Below are 20441 nucleotides of genomic sequence, written 5' to 3' on the forward strand. Positions count from 1 at the left end.
GTAAACTTATAAAATTAGCAAAAGATCTACAGTACATATCCCCATTCAAAAGATCATAATCCGTACCACTAATTAATGGCATATTAAAGTCACCAGCTACCAAGATATTATTTTCCGTTAAAGAACAATTTTCTTCAAATATTTTATAAAAATCTGAATAATGGCTTAAAAGTGAACCAGGCGTAATATATATAGTTACTATATAAAGAGTTTTTCCATATGCATTGACCTTAACACAAGTTCTCAAGATCATTTTCTATTTTTATATTGGTTGTAACGAAATGATTTTTAACTGCTATAAGTACTCCACCACCTCTTTTGCCTACCCTATCTTTTCTAAATATTTTATAATTACTGTGAAATATTTCAGAATCAATAATGTCACTTTGAAGCCAAGTTTCTGTCATAATAATTACATCAAAGGCACACTCTATAGTACTTAAATATAAATCATAAGTTTTCGTTCTTAAATGATGTAGATAAGTTATGTAGATTTTTATTCCATATTCCCGTTTGAAAATTAACAGGCTAACTAGCAGTGTCATTTCAGGTTTTGTTTGTGGATGGGGACAAAGTTCTACACCATCATGTTTAATGTTTATGATTAGTATACTAGTATACAATTTATATATACATATATAGACCCTATATTACTCAAATTCAAGGGACGAAAGTGCCCGCTGCCCTTTCCAAATGATTTCTATTCCATTCTGATATACTACATATTACTTCACGAGCAAAAGACAACGTCGCTTATTACTAGACAAATAATACTTAATAATACTAAAATAATGTGTATGTGAGTCTGTTATTAGCTATCCATATAGAAAGGAGTGACTTAGAGCCGATAAATTTTAGGATTTGGATTAGGACTTAGATTTCTGGGCTTTCAGCATCTATGGCCATATTAGCTAGCAATGGGCACAAAAACCGGTTTTTCGGTTTTTAGAAAAAACGATTATTGGTTTTTCCAAAACCGGTTCAGTTTTTCACCGGATTCGGTTTCGGTTTTCTTCAAAACCGGTTCCGGTTTTTTCAACATTTGTTCTATTTCTGACCAGAATAGTGTTTCGTTGTTCTCGGGAAACCGAATCCGTTTCCACAGAAATAGTTTTGTGTGTTTTCCAAAAGTTTTGACAGAAACCAGTTTCGGTGAAAACCGAACCGTTTTTTGTGGAGAAAACCGAAATGTCGGCTTTTCGGGTTTCGGTTTTTCTAGAAACCGGCTTCCGGTTTAATAAAAAACCGGTTTTGCCCATCCCTAATATTAGTCTGTCACGCATAAGGATGACGTCCCTCGGCGAGCACACTATGCACGGAAAGGGAAGGAAGGAAGCGGCCTGGGACCTTATATTAGGTAACATTCCGTCATTTGCCTATTGTGAATGAGGAAAACGTCACTCAGTTTGGTTGGCATGAAGAAGCTTTTACACTTTTTCGACCGACTGTACCAACCGGAACCACCAAATTTTGTACATGGATATCTTCACGAGATCTAATCGCGTACACTGAGAAAAATCCGTTATCCAGTCAGCGGTATATTTAAATAATTAATATTTTTCTGACTAGAGTATATACTTTATTTAATTAAAAATCAAGATATTTCGTAACAGTTTCCATAACGTGACGTTATCTTCCTCAGAAGTTAATATGTATGTTCACATTAAATGTAGGTAATAAGGACAACATAATATTAAACCATTTATATACATTTCCAATTGTTGCCCATTATACAACTTCAAAATTTCATTATAACAATAAGATATTGTTATAATTTACCGTTGTATTTTAAAATTTTATATTATAACTGTCATAAAAGAAGTGACGTAGAAAGAGAAAATGGAGAAGAGAACAGAAGAAATAGACAGTCGAGAAGAGAAAAAAGGAAGAAGGCCTAGAAAAGTTTCACAATCTCCTAGAGAAAAATAGTTATAACATAAAGAATATAAAGAAAAATAGAATCAAAGAAGACATTAGGAATATTCAGAGAAAAGAGACAAAGGAAGAGGAGAAGAGCAAATGGCATGGGATAGAGAACATTGGAGAAAAGACAGAAATACTAAAGAGCTTATTAAGAAAAGAATGCGTGATCACATACAGAAAAGGAGAAAGAAGAATCCTAGAAGTGATTAAGAAAATGAGGAATGAAAAAAGGGCATAAAAGAAGAAGATTAAGGAGTAGTGTATGAAGTGAAATGTAAGAAGAGTAATATGGTATATATAGGAGAAGCAGGAGAAAAGCTTAAAGATAGACTAAAACAAAATAAGGATGACGTGAGACTTAAAAGAGAAAATAACGTGATATATAAGCATGTAAAAAAATCAGGACATGATATAGATTGGGAAGGGATACAAGGTTCAGAAAAAGATATTAGAACATTAATAAGAAAATGGAAAGAAGTGAGAAGGATTAAGAGAGAGAGAGAAAAAAAAGAAATATTAATGAATTGGACAAATGGACTTCAAATTCATAAATTATACAATAGGTTGTTAGAAAGAATTGAATAATAAAATTCATTCATATTTGGAGAATTTAATTGATATTTGATAATAATAATAAGAAAACAAAGAAAGAAATGATAATTGTAGAAACGGTAAATACAATTTTATAATATAAAATGATATAATATAAAATTTTAAAATGAAACGGTAAATTATAACAACATCTTTTATTTTGTAATTATTTTTTTTAACACTATCAAATTATATATATGTATTGTAACAACAAAGCAATTTTTGCCTAATTATTTACATTAAAATTTAACAATGAAATATTGTTAAAACCGACGGCCTCATTCAAATTTGTAACATTCAAAGTTAATTAAAATTAGAAATTAGACAACAATAAGATCCCACTTTGCATTAAGTCCGCTGGCAAAACTACAAAATATTACATTCCTTGAACAGTGCACAATTTACATTTTACAGATTATTAAAATATAATTATTCACTAATACACGTTATTGTGATAAGCCTCACAACAGCATCCTCAAACCTTCGCCGAGATTACAAACAAAAGATCTCCTCCAGTCCCTTACCAGAGGGTAGCGTTCCCAAAACTGATGCAACGTTCCCTCTTTGTACTGCCATGCTGATGCGTTGCAGTAGAAACGAGGTTGCTCTAGCATCTCCTGACGATAAACGAATGCGATGACCAACTTCTTTTATAAAGTTAAGGCCTTCGGGACCCCATGAACCACCCGATTCGACAGCTATAGCGACAAAATGATATTTGTCGAGTAAATTGCTATATTTCCTGCGCTTTTCTGTTTCCCGGCGAGCAGCCACGTTGCCAGCTTGTACTGAGGAAGAATGTATATTTGAAGGGGCGAAGGTGTCGGCACAAGTAAAATCCCATAGAAGTGCTTTTCCTTTCTTCCACGGTATTAGAGTCATACCATCTGGCCTCTTGCCGTCTGCACGACTGCATCCCAACGGTTCACATATATTATTGTTATATTGAAAATTTGAAGTTGTATAATGGGCAACAATTGGAAATATATATATAAATGATTTAATATTATATCTTTATTACCTACATTAATATGAACATACATATTAACGTCAGAGGGAGATAACGTTACGTTATGGAAACTGTTACGAAATATTTTGGTTTTTAATAAAGAAGTACATACTCTACTCAGAAAAAATATTAATTATTTAAATAATAATTCCAGAGTGAATACGGAGGAAGTTACAAGCGGTATGTACAAATACGTATATGGAATCCTTATGTTTACTAAGGAATTCAGTATTGAGCATACGCTATCCATATGCTACATACGCACTGCCGTTTTTCCTGCTTAGATGTTACATCATGCCGTTGCAGGATGTATGACATCTAACATTCTTCCGTATATTACATACGTATGGGTATGTTACATATGTATATCTGTATGTGAGATCCTGACCATCTATATACAATTCTTTCGTTAGCGCGAAAAGTACGTTTATTCGGAAAGTACTCATAAAATATACTTTATCAGTTATACGTTTGCTGTACGTTAAGTTCAAAAACAATATGATTTACACATGTAACTTACGTTTTTATACAAGTCACATAGTTTTTGTTTTTCTCTCAGTGAATGATCCCATTTTTGATTTCCGAAAAATCATAGAGGTTAGCTGTCTAACATGGAAACTTCTCAGTTGCGGCTAGTGACCTGCCAGTAATGTCAGAATACCTTTGATGATGATCATGATTACTCATAACGAAGTTGATTTATGGTCCCGAACTTGATGTACCCGGTATTTTTTCGTGATTATATATGCTTCTTTTCATTTATGAAATGAAGAACGAAAGCACTACCACATTCTTCATTTGCACTTTTGATAAAGTAATAACATTTTTCAATACACAATTTCGTAGTCGGATTAAAAATAATAATTCCAACACATTTTACTCAACATTCCATCTGCTTTACTTTTTTCTCAAAGCTTGTTTGTCTCTTGGTAATTTCTCTCCTCTTTCTTTCAAGTTAGTAACTACCACCTGTAGTGTTCATACAACTGTAATGGTACAGCGCTCTCCTTATCTCATTTTTTTTTAAAATACGAATTCCTGAAAGATGTATTAATATTGTCTTGTGCTGAAGAGAAACGCACTATTTCCTTTATGCATCATTTTAATAGTTTAATCAGTTCTGGCGGTGTGAAAATAGGCAACTATGAAATCTAAAGAAGAAGCCGCACCTGTCTCATAGGCATAATTGTATTATCAAGGAAGATAAAACGAAATTAAAAATAGATTACTGGAAGTTTAATAGAGCCGCCAATAGCGATGAAATCGAAAAGAGAAAATACTTGTGTACGCATATAAAGTTTAAAAAAAAAAAAAAAAAAAAAAAAAAAAAAAAAAAAAAAAAAACTTTCCAACCGAGACACTACTGTATCTACTGTATCAGATAGTCTTAAATGATGGTCTATACACACGCTAACATGTAACGACTTCGAGACCTGGCTTTGTTGTCAACATACATAAATAATACATCTTGCCTTTCGTATCTCGGTGTTGCAAAAGGACCGTAAAGTAAGCAATTAACCAACACTTTATAGGAAATACATCCATGTCTTCCTTTTTGTCAGCATTTTCGCTTACAGTACTAATTGTTATCTACATACAATAAAAGTGAAATGTAAAAAATGTCTGACGACTAATAGTCGAAAAGACCGACATTAGTGTTTAATTCATAGTTTTCGGGTTGGCTGAGATGAATAGTGATACTCTCGGCAAATTCATCGTCATGGCGTAAGATCTGAGAATAGGTAACGTGTAAACAGAATCGAAAACAATTGATATTAGTATCCAATCAATAGTTTTCAAGGTCGCTGAGATGAATATTTACACTCTAGATCAGTGGCGGATCTAGAAGGGAAAAACTGGAGGGAGGCAGTCAGAACCCAGACAATGAAACGTATATTATGAGTTTACTATAAACTTTCAAAAATATATAACTTAATTTATTTTTGTTACTCGAAAAACTGGGGCCCTAGGCCCCCCGGTCCCGGGCTAAATCCGCCAGTGCTCTAGATGCCTCTTAAGATCAAGTTCAATTATATCCCCAAGTAAATGAGAAGGCGTAAGGGTTAAGGTGGGAAAAGGTGACGCTACTGATTTCCATCATTACAGTTTCATTGAAATGCATATCCTTGGGGCAGGCGGAAGGGGCTCAAACACTTTCCATAAATGTTTTCTCTCCGTATTAAGAACGGGTATTTCTAGTAGTGTTTTGTAAAAGTACAAGATGAACTATTATTCCAGTGCAAAAAAATGAAGTGTTATAGCCTACGTGCTTAAGAGTCTGTATCACTGCGAAGTTAAAATACCGCTAATTTTACAGTAATTCTGTGATATCTTCAAATAGATAAAAGATAATCGAAAAGTGGATCAAGACCTCCCTAGAAGATGTTATTTTGCATGAGGTACCGTTATCAGGAGTCACCTAGTAACTTTTCGTTTGCTGTTATTTAGAAACGCGAAAATAAATGCCGATTTTCTAAATTTCTGGAAATCGAAAGCAGATAAATGAGTCGTGATAACGGTATCTCACACAAAATAATACTGTCTAGGGAGGTCTTGTTTCACTTTTCGATTATTATCTTTTATCTATTTGAAGATATTACATAATTACTGTAAAATTAGCGGTGTTTTAATTTTGCAGTGATGAGGCCTCTTAAGAAACAACCAAATGAAAGGAAGACAATTGCGAATAATTTTACAGAGATGGAAGCAGATGTTCAGTTTCGTGTTACTCATTGTAGAGTCTGAACAACTAATTTGTTAAGAGAACAGCAGCTGTTGTATCCGTATCAGAATTGAACAGAAGGGAAAGTTAGGCAAGTAGTAAGGAAATAAACCAGTTTTTCTCCCCTCCTTTTCTGTTAACTCTAGGAACGTGAATTTAGTTGTCTAGTTTGATTAGCACTTTGTAAATGAAATTGTTATTCCAAGTATCTAAAGAGATCACTACTACACCATGTCTGAAATGCCTAACCAATGACACTTTAAAACTCCATTGATGCATATAAATTACTGGTTAGAGAGGTCTAACCTTCTAAATAATACACCTTCCTTTTTTTTTTTAATTTTCGGTAAGAAACATCTTTTTAAAATGTAAGACAAATTTGTTAACATGACCATTCAGCAACTGATAGTAAGTCTTTCCGATATTCACAAGACCTGAATGCATTTCACCCTTCTTGCCTGAATATCTTCCAGCGCATAATAATTTCCAGGCCTGTAGCAGCTAGGGTGTAGCCAGGGGAGTGTGACCCCCCCCATCAAACTATCTTCAGTCTCCCTCAAACTCAGTTGTATATATATATATATATATAGGAGGGTTTTCATAAAATCTGGACGGATTTAATTTGCTTATAATTTTCATAAAAATGCTCATAATGAAATCAAATAAAGTGCAAACGGTTGCGGAAGGATTAAATTTTTAGTTGGCAACACTGTTAGATAAGCGGCAACTCTGAACACGTTGAGAGAGGGAGAGGGACGGCAAGGGTCAGTGGACCGTTCTTTTTTGAAGAGGAGACCGTGAATAGAGATTCGTACCTGGATATGTTGCAGAAATACCTCATTCCGGAACTGGAGGCACGTGGAATCCAGAACGACATCGTGTTCCAACAGGACGGGGCACCCCCTCACTATGCAATCAAGGTGAGACAGTTCCTTGACGAGAAATTCCCTAACCGATGGATTGGCCGCGGTGGCCCGACCGCTTGGCCCCCAAGATCACCCGACCTTACCCCCTGCGACTTCTGGCTTTGGGGTCATGTGAAAACGGAAGTTTATGCAAAGAAGCCAAGTGGTTTGGAGAAAATCACTTAAAGAACAAAATCAGGGCGTCTGTGGCTGGCATTTCGGATCAAACACGGCGGAACGCTGAGAGTGGATTCCAGCGCCGCCTACGCGAATGTGTGGACGTAAATGGCGCCCAGTTGGAGGTGTGGCGGTGAATGAACTGAGCTGGTGCAGATTACAGGTAAAAATTTAATCCTTCCGCTACCGTTTGCACTTTATTTGATTTCAATATGAGCATTTTTATGTAAATTATAAGCGAATTAAATCCGTCCATACTTTATGAAAACCCTGTATATATATATATATATATATATATATATATATATATATATATATATATATATATCTAAATTCACAATCAAGAAAACATCGAAGTTTATTTCATTGCAAGCAAAGTGAAATTGAGGAAGAGGAAAGAAAAGAAAAGGTAAAATAAAAATGGATTTGGTTGTGTAGCGGAAGAGACAATCCAATTTATAATACTCACATTTCCTGCCTATTATTTCCTCGAGAGATATAGAGTTTTGTCTACTTATTTATTTATTTTTAACTTGTAACTTGGTGCTTATCTCTGCTGCGTGAGGTCTCTGGTTCGATTCCCACACAAATAAGTTTGTAGTGGACAACATCGTGTCCGTGGGTTTACTCGGGGTACTCCTGTTTCCTCCCCCTTTCTCATCCCATCATCATTCGCTTGCTTTAATCATTGTTTCCCTTAGCCTAAATGGCATAAACCATGGGACGTTAAACTAAAAGAAATATTAACATAAACGTTTCTTTATTCCAAAATTCCCACCACTTTGAACGTAGTTGCCAGTGTAAAAGGTAGTTGGGAATTTGTTCCTATTCGTCCTTATGATAAATACCAGAAAAAGCACTTACGTGTAAATTTTAGGAATTGAAACAAATACAACGAAAGCTCTTTGGAGTATCGTTCCGTTACCCCAGGCACTATCATAATTTTAACTAATTCAAAGGGGAAAGCAGTGAACCGTGTGGAATGAACTGCGCAAGTCCTAATTAATAAATGTCAACTATGTATAAGAAAGTCTAAAAGATGTAGTTTGTTTGGTTTAATTTCAATGCCATATTCGAAATTTCAATCACTAAAATGTATCACGATTTTGTACTGTCAAAAGACAAATTCCAAACTTCAAAGATAAAGACAGACACCTTACAAATGAATGAAGAGAAAGACAATAAAATTAATCTTTGTTTTTAAGACACAGTCAGCTAAAAAATTAATGTCGAACATACATGAAAATACCGTTTGTTAGTATTATTGTGAATCACTCCCTGCAGGACAGTTTCCACACAGTAAGAACTATTTCTGAGAAATTTAATACAGAATATTTCTACTCTTGTCCTCTAGTGTGCAACATTCTAATAACAGAAGTGAGTTATGAGGTTAAAGCTAATAGCAAAGGGAGTATATATTAGTCTAAGCTATCTATGTAGATTGATAAAAATTAAAACAATCAATTCCAGGATTTTTAAAAACATTAGAACGATCGAAGGCGTGGAGTTCTTATTTAATATAAATCTAATTAAAAAAAATTCGATAATTATATACATTTCACCAAATCAACACAATGATATTTTCTTCTTTCGTATGCATGTATAGTCGTTTGGGAATGTGCGCACAACTTCGATAACTATATACATTTCACCAAATCAACACAATGATATTTTCTTCTTCCGTATGCATGTATAGTCGTTTGGGAATGTGCGCACAACTTCATATATATTTTGTCAATGATTTCAGATGATTAGAACCAATTTCAGTATCAATTATGCTAAATTGGAGATAAGAACGTACATTATCTTTACTTCAAAGAAAGTGTGTGTTTTAACTTATAAATTTCTCCATAAGCTATTCAATTTCAGTTCCACTTACCAGATAATTACGTACATTATCTGTAATTCAAAAGAAATTTGTAATTACCTTAATAGTGTTTAAATTTGTAGATTTCTTCGTAAATTATTTACTAAGAGAAGAATGTACATTTCTACCGAATATAATACGGATTAAAGAGGCTATGTGAGGCAAATAAAATCTATTATTCCATTCAAAATATGTTCTAATAGATGTTCTCAGCTGCCCACTTAATAGCAGGATCATCTTCAAGTATATTCCTTCACATTTATTGACTAGAAAATTGCCTGTCATTATCCTCTAATTACGCATATAATACTTCTTATTGAATCCTAGAGTCTTCAATATCCCTATCTAAATAGAGAATAATTTTAATTACTTGAAATCTTAAATACATAACAGAATTTTAAAATTTTAATCTCACATAAATATATAAATTATCCCATATCTATATATCTAGATGATTGAAAAAACAGTTGACACTGGAAAACTATATGGAACGAAAATCAACATTTAAAAAAAATCGAAAGTCATGTGGAAACGCCCCCTTACGGCTTAAAGCATAACAAAGAGAACTTGAAGAGGTCGAGAATTTCAAGTATCTGGGAAGTATTTTGACGAGAGACGCTTCCTGCACCAAAGAGATTAGGACAACAATTGTTATAGTCAAAGAAGCATTCAACAAGAAAACATCACTCTTAACTAGTAGGCTCAATATTGAAATTAAGAAGAAGTTGGTCAAGTGCTATATATGGAGAATTGGACTGTTTGGTTCAGAGACTTCGATGTTACGGAAGTTAGAGAAGAAATATTTAGAGAGTTTCGGAATGTGTTGTTGCAGAAAATAGAGAAGATAAAGTGTGGAGAGAAAGCAACAACCGAAGATGTTTTAAAACGGATAGGAGAGAAGAGAACGCTTCTAGCCAGCATCCTACGTAGAAAGGTCAGTTGGATTGAACACCTCTTACGAAGAAATTAGTTTCCTTCATACCGCCATAGAAGGAAAGATGGAAGGAGATCGACAAATAGGAAGAAGAAGAACAAAATTGATCGATGATTTGTAAAATAGAAGAAAATATTGGGAGTTAAAAGAGGAAGTTGAAGATCGAGAAACGTGGAAGAAACATTTCCAGGTCCAAACCTTCTTACGTGTGATGATTTATCACACTATATATATAAAGTTAATATGGTCATTGTTATCCTAGAGGGTTATGCTTTCAGTTCCTGAACCATAGGGTACTCGAGCGCCTCTAGTGGAAATTTCTGAACCACATACGTTCGAATGAGCTGCCGGTAGCCTGAGCAGCCATTTGAAACGATATGTCGAACTGGGCAAGGTTAATCGCTACTTGAATTGTGAATCTATAAACGGTCTTCATGGAAATTGTATAGTTTGAAAAATTATAGTGTTCAAAATCGAGAATATTGTGAAATTGATAATAGTTATTAAAATATCAAACAATTTATTTGTATGAATTTTCGAAAATTTCTACATTTGGTGTGAATTTATATTCGGGTTTTAAGAGGCGGATCGAAAAACTCTTCCCGAAGGTGAACGATGATGGTTGATCAATACTTAATTAATTGGGTGAGTGTTATTTTTGATTATAAAATATTCTCTTTATAATGTTATATTTCCTACAGATCAAATATAGATTTCTTATTGGATTGATATAATTTAGGAGGTATTATATTTATTAGATTCATTATCGAAAGTTGTATTAAGGGGTAATTCTTGTTAAGAATCACAGTACCATTCAACCTAGCTTTACAAAGCAAATTAAATTTTGATAAATATTCTAACTTTTGAAAATAGCTTTAATCTTGTTTTGTTTTGTTGAAAATATTTCTGTATTGAATATTTATTTTTCCACAAATTTTGTTATAAAATTTATCAAGTTTGAAAATCAGTTATTTTCAATTATCCATATTACCTAGTTTTCACAATTTTAATTTGGAGGATAACAGCTGTTTTTTTGGAAGTATTTGAGCTAGTTCTAGTTAAAAATTTACTATAAATTTAGAATGAAACCCTATAAGTATTACACGGAAATATTCAGATACTAACTTACAAATATATCCATTATTCATTGAAATCACGAATCCCGTAAACAGAAAATTGTCCTGGTTTTTATAACCAGCGGCCCAGGACGGAGCACTTAGAGGCACGTTACAACCTATTATTTATATACGAGTTGATTTCTCACATCAAAATAAGTCAAAAAGTTCCTGTGGACATGTGGGGAAAAGTGTATAGTTTCAGAGCTAGGGCTGTCCAAAATCACGAAAAAGCCAAATTTTAAGAGGCCCTTTTTCGAATTCGAGAAATCGTGGAGTGGTGGTCCTTATCAGCGTGAAGGAAGTCACGTATACACAATCCAAAAATGTATATTTCATTAATACTCAATGGGTGTGCAGAGTATTCCCTGCAGGGTGAAATTCCCAGACATGTCATCAACCAAATTTTGAGATATGCTCTGACTTTATGATTGGTCCAAAGTAGACAAACAATAAGCCGTCAATTGCACTGATATAGTCCCGTCAATATAGGTCTATATCGTTAGTCCCGTCAATTGCACTGATTCAACCTGTGGTCTTGCATTGGAGCCCATATTAATAGTAGACAACCTTTGAAACCTATGTGTTGCATACGGCCACAAAAAAAAAAAAAAAAAAAAAAAAACTATATACCTTCCCTGAAACAAATATTAATTTTTTACTCTACTCTGAACAAATAAAGCTTCTGAAAAGTGTAGACTCAATATGCCTACTAGCACGATGAAATAAAATAACACAATAAAATCAATTAAAAACAAAATAAATCGTAACGAAAACACTAAAATAATAAATAAAACGGAAAACTTATAACACATAAAGCAATGCGATCATTATTTCTATTTTGAGAGATTTTTCTTATGAGTAGGATTTTGTCGGTTATTGAATTTTTCGCGACGGGGACAACTGAGCTGATGTCTACATTAAAATATCAAATCAATGCAATGTAATTTTCATTAACCAGCACAGTAGTGTACGCAGAATTTCATCAAGAGAGAGTTTAAACACCTAAGTTCGTATTATTTCAGGATGTTTGTATACACATTAATGTGGTAAATGTTTAGTTTTTCATAATATCTTGTTCAAGAGGTGGTTAAAATCCAGAAACTCCCGTTTGCGAACGCCACTGGCCGGGGTAACATTCATATATGCAGTTAAAAAATAAATAAATAAATAAATAAATAAAGCAATTAACCAGATTAATTTCTTTCATGAATCCACTAATACATTCATTAATGACATTTATCTGCCATTTTTATAGAACCTTAATTTCGCCGTAAAACCATTTTTGCAACTCAAGTTGTCTTTCAGCATTTTCCTCGTGGATATTTTAAAACTCCCTTAACACTCTGAAATCGTAAAACAAGATAATGATTTACGATATCCTAGCGACAGGTGGCACTGGCACCGTGCATTAACCTTGAGTTGTTCCCCTGTTTTCACTTAAGAGCAAAAATGTTTTGCTCTGATTTTATACATCTCTTATACGCTATAGCTTTTTTCTGTTAGTTTTGTTTTCTCAATACAAATTTTGCCTTCCAGCTAGCGCCATCTCTTAACAAGCAGATCGTGAAAACATAAACAAGACTGTTGCAATTCGTTGAAAAAATTAAAAAAAAAAAAAAAAAAGAGCCTTCTTTGCTCGCTAACAAAACAAAATCGGTTTATGAGTTTCAGAGCGTTACAACCAACAAAACCGTCTGGTTTCAGACCTCATCTTGTGTAATCTTTCTTCGTTTTCACTTTTATTCTGTTTTACGTTCATCTTATTGTTTTCTTCTTCTGTTTTTAAACTATATTTTCTGTCAACAACTGTGAGTTTCAGTTCTATTTATTTTCAAATCACAATAAAAGTAAAAACGAGTATGCAGTGTTGCTAAACGTTTGCTTTAAAAAATTACTAAAAGAATGCAAAGCTATTTTCGAAAGGTTTGATACAATAAAAATAAAAATACGAAAAATGAAATATTTAACTCAATGTCCTACAATTACACTTCCTAGGCAAAAGCAGAGATTCCACAAGTTTTTTTTTTTTTTTTTTTTTTTTTTTTTACCTGGCACTCCTCTTTGTAAACCCCGTATAATTAACTACCTCCCTTCTTCCCGCTCGTTAGTTGTTCGTACTTTGTTTTGCCTCTTCCAGTGGCGGATACAGATTGTAAAAACTGGGGGGAGGGGTTGCCAGAACCCAGACTATACTAAGTATATAATGACTTTACGCAGATCATTTTAATTTGCAGCCCGTTTACGCACTTCGTTAACAGAATCTAGGAATATCTGATGTTTCAAAAAATTTCCAATAAACAATATAAGGCAACACTTACTATAAAATTTCAAAAATATGTACAGGGTGTTTCAAAACAACACCGACAACGTTTGAGAGGTGATTCCTGACACCAAGATAAGACGAAAAGTATAGACCAACCTGGGTGCACAAATGCTTCCTTTCGGAGTTATAGGGCTGCCGTAAACGTGATAAAATCAACTTTAAAGGTCCATAGCTCCAATACTATGGAACTTACCGTAGTCGGGTCAAGACTTCACTTAGGAACTAATATGTGTGCTATCCAAAAATGCATGTTTCAGAATCCCGAGGTACTCACGGAACAATTTTTATAGAAGGAGTTTGACTACGGGCATATAATTTGAAGTATTCACCAACTATTTCTATTAAAATTCTTGCGGAAGTACCACAGGATTCTGAAACATGGATATTTGGATAGAACACATTTCTAGTTTTTTAAGTGAAGTCTTGACCCGACTACGGTAAGTCCCATAGTATTGGAGCTATGGACCTTTAGAGTTCATAAGTTCATGTTTCCGGCAGCCTACAACTCTGTAGGGAAGCATTTGTGCACTCAGGTTGGTCTATACTTTTCGTCTTGGTGTCAGGAATCATCTCCCAAAGGTTGTCGGTTTTCTGAAACACCCTCTGTAATACTTCAATTATTTTTGTCATTCAAAAACATTACCTTACCTCGGCCTCGGGCTAGGTCCGCCACTGATCTCAGCTAGATTAAATTATCAAATCTTCAATAATAATAATAATAATAATAATAATAATAATAATAATAATAATAATAATAATAATAATAATAATAATAATAATAATAATAATAGTCAATTGCAGATCCCAAAACAAAAATTGAACTATAGAACATATCCAGGTAGAATGTAACACCCAAGCACTAACTAAATATACAGGAACACCCAATAACTTATAGAAAAGACTGTACACCAAACCACAGCATCGAATGCGAACTGATATTAGAAAAACTCACATATTGCAAATATAAGCCGCATTCCGTCATGGAAAGCAAAATCTTCAAACACTACCGAGACAAAATCATCATCACAGATAAAACAATAACATGAAATGGACGAAATATTGTTTTAGTAGACAAGAACAAAAAATCAATCTTTGTAATAGATACTGCAATTCCCTCGGGTTACGACCTGTAGAAGAAATGCGCAGGAATAGAAAGGATAGGACACTGGTATAGCAATTGAAATTCCAGATAGTTTGAAACAAGAAACTGTAACGATAGTATCACTCTTACTACCCCATTGACAATGCGCTGGCGAGCCGAGAGCGGGCCACCAGCGGCCATGAGTGGCCAAGCAGCGGGCATCGGGCCAGTATCGACAGCGGCCCGCCAACAACTTTACACGGTTCAGTGGTAGAGCGTTCACCTCTGGTGTTTGGGGTCCCGGGTTCGATCCCAGCCCCCGCCAAGTGAACTTTGTGGTGGACAAACACCGTGTGCGTGGGTTTTCTCGAGGTTTTCCCGTTTCCTCCCACTTTCTTCATTCCACCATTTCATTCATTACTCATCGTCATCGTCTCCTTTAGCCTCACCGGCATAACCGCAGGACGTAAAACTCAAAACAACTTTACACTTTTTTCCGCCCGCGGTCCACCTAGTGGTAACGTGTCTGCAGCCGCCAAAATGTCGCACGCGGGTTGGTCAGCGATTTATGGTTTTTACGACAACAAATCCGTACACAGGCAGCCGGATGAACAAATGCCTGGGTCGGAAAAGACCAGGTTTCGGAAGAACCAAATTAAAGTAGCGCTAAATATTACCGTTTTTCTGTAATCAAACTGAAAAAATTATCGAAAAATTGTTTTGTAGGAACAGTAGTGTACATGAGACAATTATCACGAGTCGGCTAACTGCTTTTGTTAATGCGAATTCCACAAATTTCTGCTTAACGAAAGCAGAAATACTGTATCTCATGCACACTACTGTTCCTGCAAATGAATCTTTGAAGAACATAGACTGAAAGTATTTGAGAACAAGATCCTGAGACGAATATTCGAACCCAAGAGGAACGTGAATGGTGAATGGCGGAAACTTCATAACTACATAATTTATACTGTTTACAGCACATTATTAGGGTCATCAAGTCTAGGAGGCTTAGGTGGTCATGTCATGTAGCCAGGAGGGAAGAAAGTAAGAACGCTTTCAAAGTCTTAACTGGAAAACTAATCGGAAACTGTAGGAACTATTAGGAAGACCTAGGTGCAGATGGGAAGACAATGTTAAGGGGAAACTCGCAGACATACGAGTACAAAGTAGAAACTGAATCCAGTTGGCTAAGGATCGAAGTCAATGGAGAGCTTTTGTGAACGCGGCATTGAACCTCCGAGATCCATAGGAAGAAGAGTTAGTTAGTTTTTATATTAACTAACTATAATAATAATAATAATAATAATAATAATAATAATAATAATAATAATAATAATAATAATAATAATAATAATAATAATAATAATAATAATTTTGCATTTATTTGATAAGATTTTGAAGTTCGTATGAAACTCTGAAATAGAATGTTGTACTCATTTTTGATAATTTTGTAAAGAATTTTAATTTTCACAATTATTTTAGTCTTCAATAAGGTATAATCCTTGAGCAGAAATAGAGAAAACAAAATGCCAAACATGTAGTGTCTGGGGAAGTTTGCTAGGTTAAATTGTAAATTGTCATTATAAAATAGTGCTTTGTTCAAAATTTCATAGTTTATTACTGTCAGTAGCTTGTATCTCTTTTCCTCACTCTTAAACATGTCTCCCAGGTTCCCTTGAAATATGCATATACCGGTAACTTATTTACTTCTGCTGTAGGTATATAGTGTAAAACTATGATTAGTGGAACAGAAATATTTATTATATTTTGATTATCAACTTACAGTATCTCTCGATTTACCTTTCTTAAATTGTGAACCGCGGCATTAGAGAAAGTATTGTACAGTACATAACGGTATTGAAAACCTACACGTCTTCGTTTCCTATTGTTTTAGTCCATTCATTAATAGCGAATTATTTTTCTGTTTAATAAAATAATTTTACATATTTATTCTTCAAGTATGGTTAAAGGTCACTTTGTTTTTTTCAGAATGATTCCTAATGATGTACATTTAATGTTTTTAATTTATATTTGATTATTAAGTATTAATTAATTATATATAGGGGATTCTAATTTTCACAAAGTAAGGAACATTTAAATAGATCTGAAAAAAGAAATCCGTAAAATGAAAGCACTATTGCAATATCTCCTCTCATATTAGTAAACAACACCAGCACAAGCACCGCCAAGCAGCCGATCGATGCCGTCTCCGACGAAATACGAGGAGGACACGAAGAGTTACGAAGAGGACCCCTTCAACTCCTACACCAGGTCCGTCTCCAAAACTGGCTATAAAAGAAAACACAAAGGGACATCACTCATCTAGTGATCAATTCCTACATATCTCTCCAAGCTGCTCTGGGCGGGAGAGACTTGCTAACCTTACCTCTGTGTTGCTTCGGGCAAGAGGTTCCTTACCAATCTCAGGGCAGCACTGTGCAGGAGATATTACCCAACCTGTGCGCTGCATCAGGCAAGAGGTTCCTAACCAACAACCATAAACCTCCGAGCTGCTATGGGCAGGAGGTCTAACTTATAGAGAAAGGATTATTAGAAATATAAAGGAATCCTGACCCTACAAGACCAGGGACTTGTAACTATCCAGGTTACCATAAGCCGTAGTTGAAAAATTCCAGAGGCAAGACAATGGTAATCTAAATGTATATCGAAAATATTAGAATAGCAATCAAAACTTCCTTTTCGTAACTAACAATTAATTACAAATTATTATACTGTATATTCCATGATTAAAGCAACAATAAAATAGACTAGAAATAGTGGGTCTTATGAATAAAGTGGAGCGAGGTGAGCATGCTCCAGTATTTGTGGAGTTTACTCCTTTTGGTATGAATAAAGAGGAGCAAAGAGAGCATGCTCAGAGAGAGGTTACTCAGTGCTGGAGCATGGTCTGAAAACTATCGAGCATGCTCACATTTCATATGAATAAAAAACGAGTTCGTGCTCGCACTTCGGAGTACTGTCTCCAAAAATCTGGAGTCACCTCATTAGCTGACTCAAGCCGTGCAGTGAAGGTGTGTTGTGAAAATGGCTGCATTCATGAATTTACAACGACATAAAATATACAAGGAGCGCAGAAACACGTGGGAAGTGGACTATAATACTCTGTATCGCTTTGATCAAGAAAACGTGAAATGGTTTTCCTAGATGCAACAAATGAAACTAGAGGCGGGGCACTTACTAACGAACAGAGAATGCGATTTTTTTTTTTTTTTTTTTTTTAGATATTTGAGTGATCCAGGGTTTCAAAGTGGGGTAGGGGAGGATATAGGTGTGGATCAGAGTACGGTGTCCGTGACATTTGCAAATGTTCTAGACAAAATAATCGAAAAGGCTCCCCTGTGGATAAAGTTCCCAACAACTGTTGCTGAACAGCAGGCAGAAATGAATAAGTGGCGCAAAAAAATACAATTTTCCCTTTGCTATCGGGGTCATCGATTGCACACATGTGGAAATTAAACGACCTCATGTACACGCGGAGGAGTACATAAATCGTAAAGGACGTTTCACCTTGAATGTTCAAGCCACTTGTAATTGTAACGAGGAATTCACGAGCGTTGATGCTTCCTGGCTAGGTTCGGTGCACGATTCCCGAATATGGATGAATTCAGCTGTTCGTGTGATCATGACAGAAAACAGGTCAGGAGCCTTGCTTCTGGGCGATTCTGGATACGCTATTGCTCCTTGGCTTATGACTCCTTTCCAAAATCCAGCTACAGAAGGAGAAAGAGATTTCAACAACTGCTTCAAAGGAGAACGAGTTATAATAGAAAGATGCTTCATCAAGTGAAGCAGCGATTCCCTATACTGGAAAATAAAATACGAATGGCGACCAACAAAAGTGCCTTCGGTGATTCTAGCCTGTTTTGTCCTTCATAATGTGGCTAAATATCTGAAAGACGGCGAGTTTTACATTGTTGAGAGAGCGTTTGAAGACTATGACGACATGGAAGAGGATAACGAGAGCATCCCGCGCGTGAGACAACGTGGGCAACAAAGGAGAAATGAAATTGCCAGGATGATAGTTGGTCATTAAAATGTAAGAACTTTGATGAAAAGTACAGTTTATTTACAGTAGTAGTTTGTCAAATACTTGATATAAAATATTCATGTTATGCTACAGACCTAGTAATCCTTATAAATCTTATAGCATCTAAGAGGTTTTATAGAAAAGTTCAACACAAATTTCTTGAAATAAATGTCTCTCTCTCTCTCTCTCTTTTTTTGTTTAATTTATGTCTGTTGACACTTCTTAAAATAAATGACAATACATGCTATTCTTTTAAAAATAATATAGCAGAAATAAGTGCAGTTGCAGACTGCTTGCTTCGTCGTCTCAGCGCGGAGTGGAGCAACCTCTATGAGCATGCTCGGCTTCTGCAAGAGTAAGCTCTCAAAACTATTGATAGTTTTTATTCATACGAAATTTTTAGAGTTTGCTCACGAATAGAGCATGCTCACCTCAAGTGAGCAGAGTCTAGGCTCCATTTTATTCATACCACCCAGTATGTAGATGTAGTTCAATTAAATAAATTTAGGAATTTGAATAAGGAATTTGATTAGCTTCAATTTAGTATTCAAACTTCAAGCTATCACATAAATTTTGCTTTACATTTTTTTAATAGTAAAATTGCAGTTCTAACAAAGCATTAATGAATTAGTAAACAGCTATCTTATTATAGTAAAATAAATAGAAAGGCAGGATTTTTAAAAAAGAACAAATCGAACGTAAGGTAGCAAGCAAGTAGTGGTGCTTGTAATAAATTGTCTGCAGATAGATGTTCTTCTATTAACTAAAAGAAGTGAAACGAGTGTACTGAAAAATCTTTTAGACTGAAGGTAAATGAGTTTAGACAACAACAGAACACAAAAGACAATTTATGGTTGGATGGGAAATTCCCAGCTGTGAACCTCCATCTACGTACCTAATCGATTACAACAAATACAAAAGATTTGAAATTAAATGCATCACAGTTTTCCCATGCTATGATACCCTATTCAAAATGTTCTTGAGAATTCGTGTCTTCTGACAAATAATGTACAATAATAATAACCATTGTTGTTGACAAGAGCTTGGCGAGGTGACAAATTACGAACCATACATAAGGCATATATAGACAACAAACTCTGAAAAACTTGAAATTATAGGATAGAATCAGCAGGGGATTCTCAAGGCAGAGGAAGAAGAACAGCAAGAGAAGGAAGAAGAAAGGTGTTGTACAGAGATCGTAGCCTACAAAAGTCCTCATACACGAAAAGAAAGCTTTAGTCATAGCAGGGCCTACTATAAAGGGCGCTGATTTCTCTGTAACTTTGGGGGGGGGAGGTATTCATAAAAAATATATATAACAATACATAAAATACATATAAAATTATATATATATAAAAATACATGGGGGTCCACATGAGCTTTGGGGGGCCCGGGCCCCCTTGGCCCCCTAGGATCGGGGCCTTTTCCTACTGTAATATTTTTGGCCCCTTAGAATATAGTTAGATTACAGGTACGATGCCATATATCAAGGTACGATTCTTCCAATTCTCAGATGTAAGAGGCCATATTTTCCGCTAATGTCCTTAGGGTCATGTATATAAAATACAAAAGGAACGGATCAAGAGCGTAATCAAGAGCGGTTCCGGGTTCCCTTCCCGCTGGGGACGCTTGGTCGAAAACGTGTAAAATCGTTTTCAGACCAGCCATCCTGAGTGAATTTTTCCTGTTTTTCCTTATTCACACCAAGGATGGTACCTAACATTCAAGTCCCAGGTCGCT

The sequence above is a fragment of the Thermobia domestica genome, chromosome 1 (assembly GCF_964235325.1).
Source record: "Thermobia domestica chromosome 1, izTheDome1.hap1.1, whole genome shotgun sequence".
Taxonomy (NCBI): domain Eukaryota; kingdom Metazoa; phylum Arthropoda; class Insecta; order Zygentoma; family Lepismatidae; genus Thermobia; species Thermobia domestica.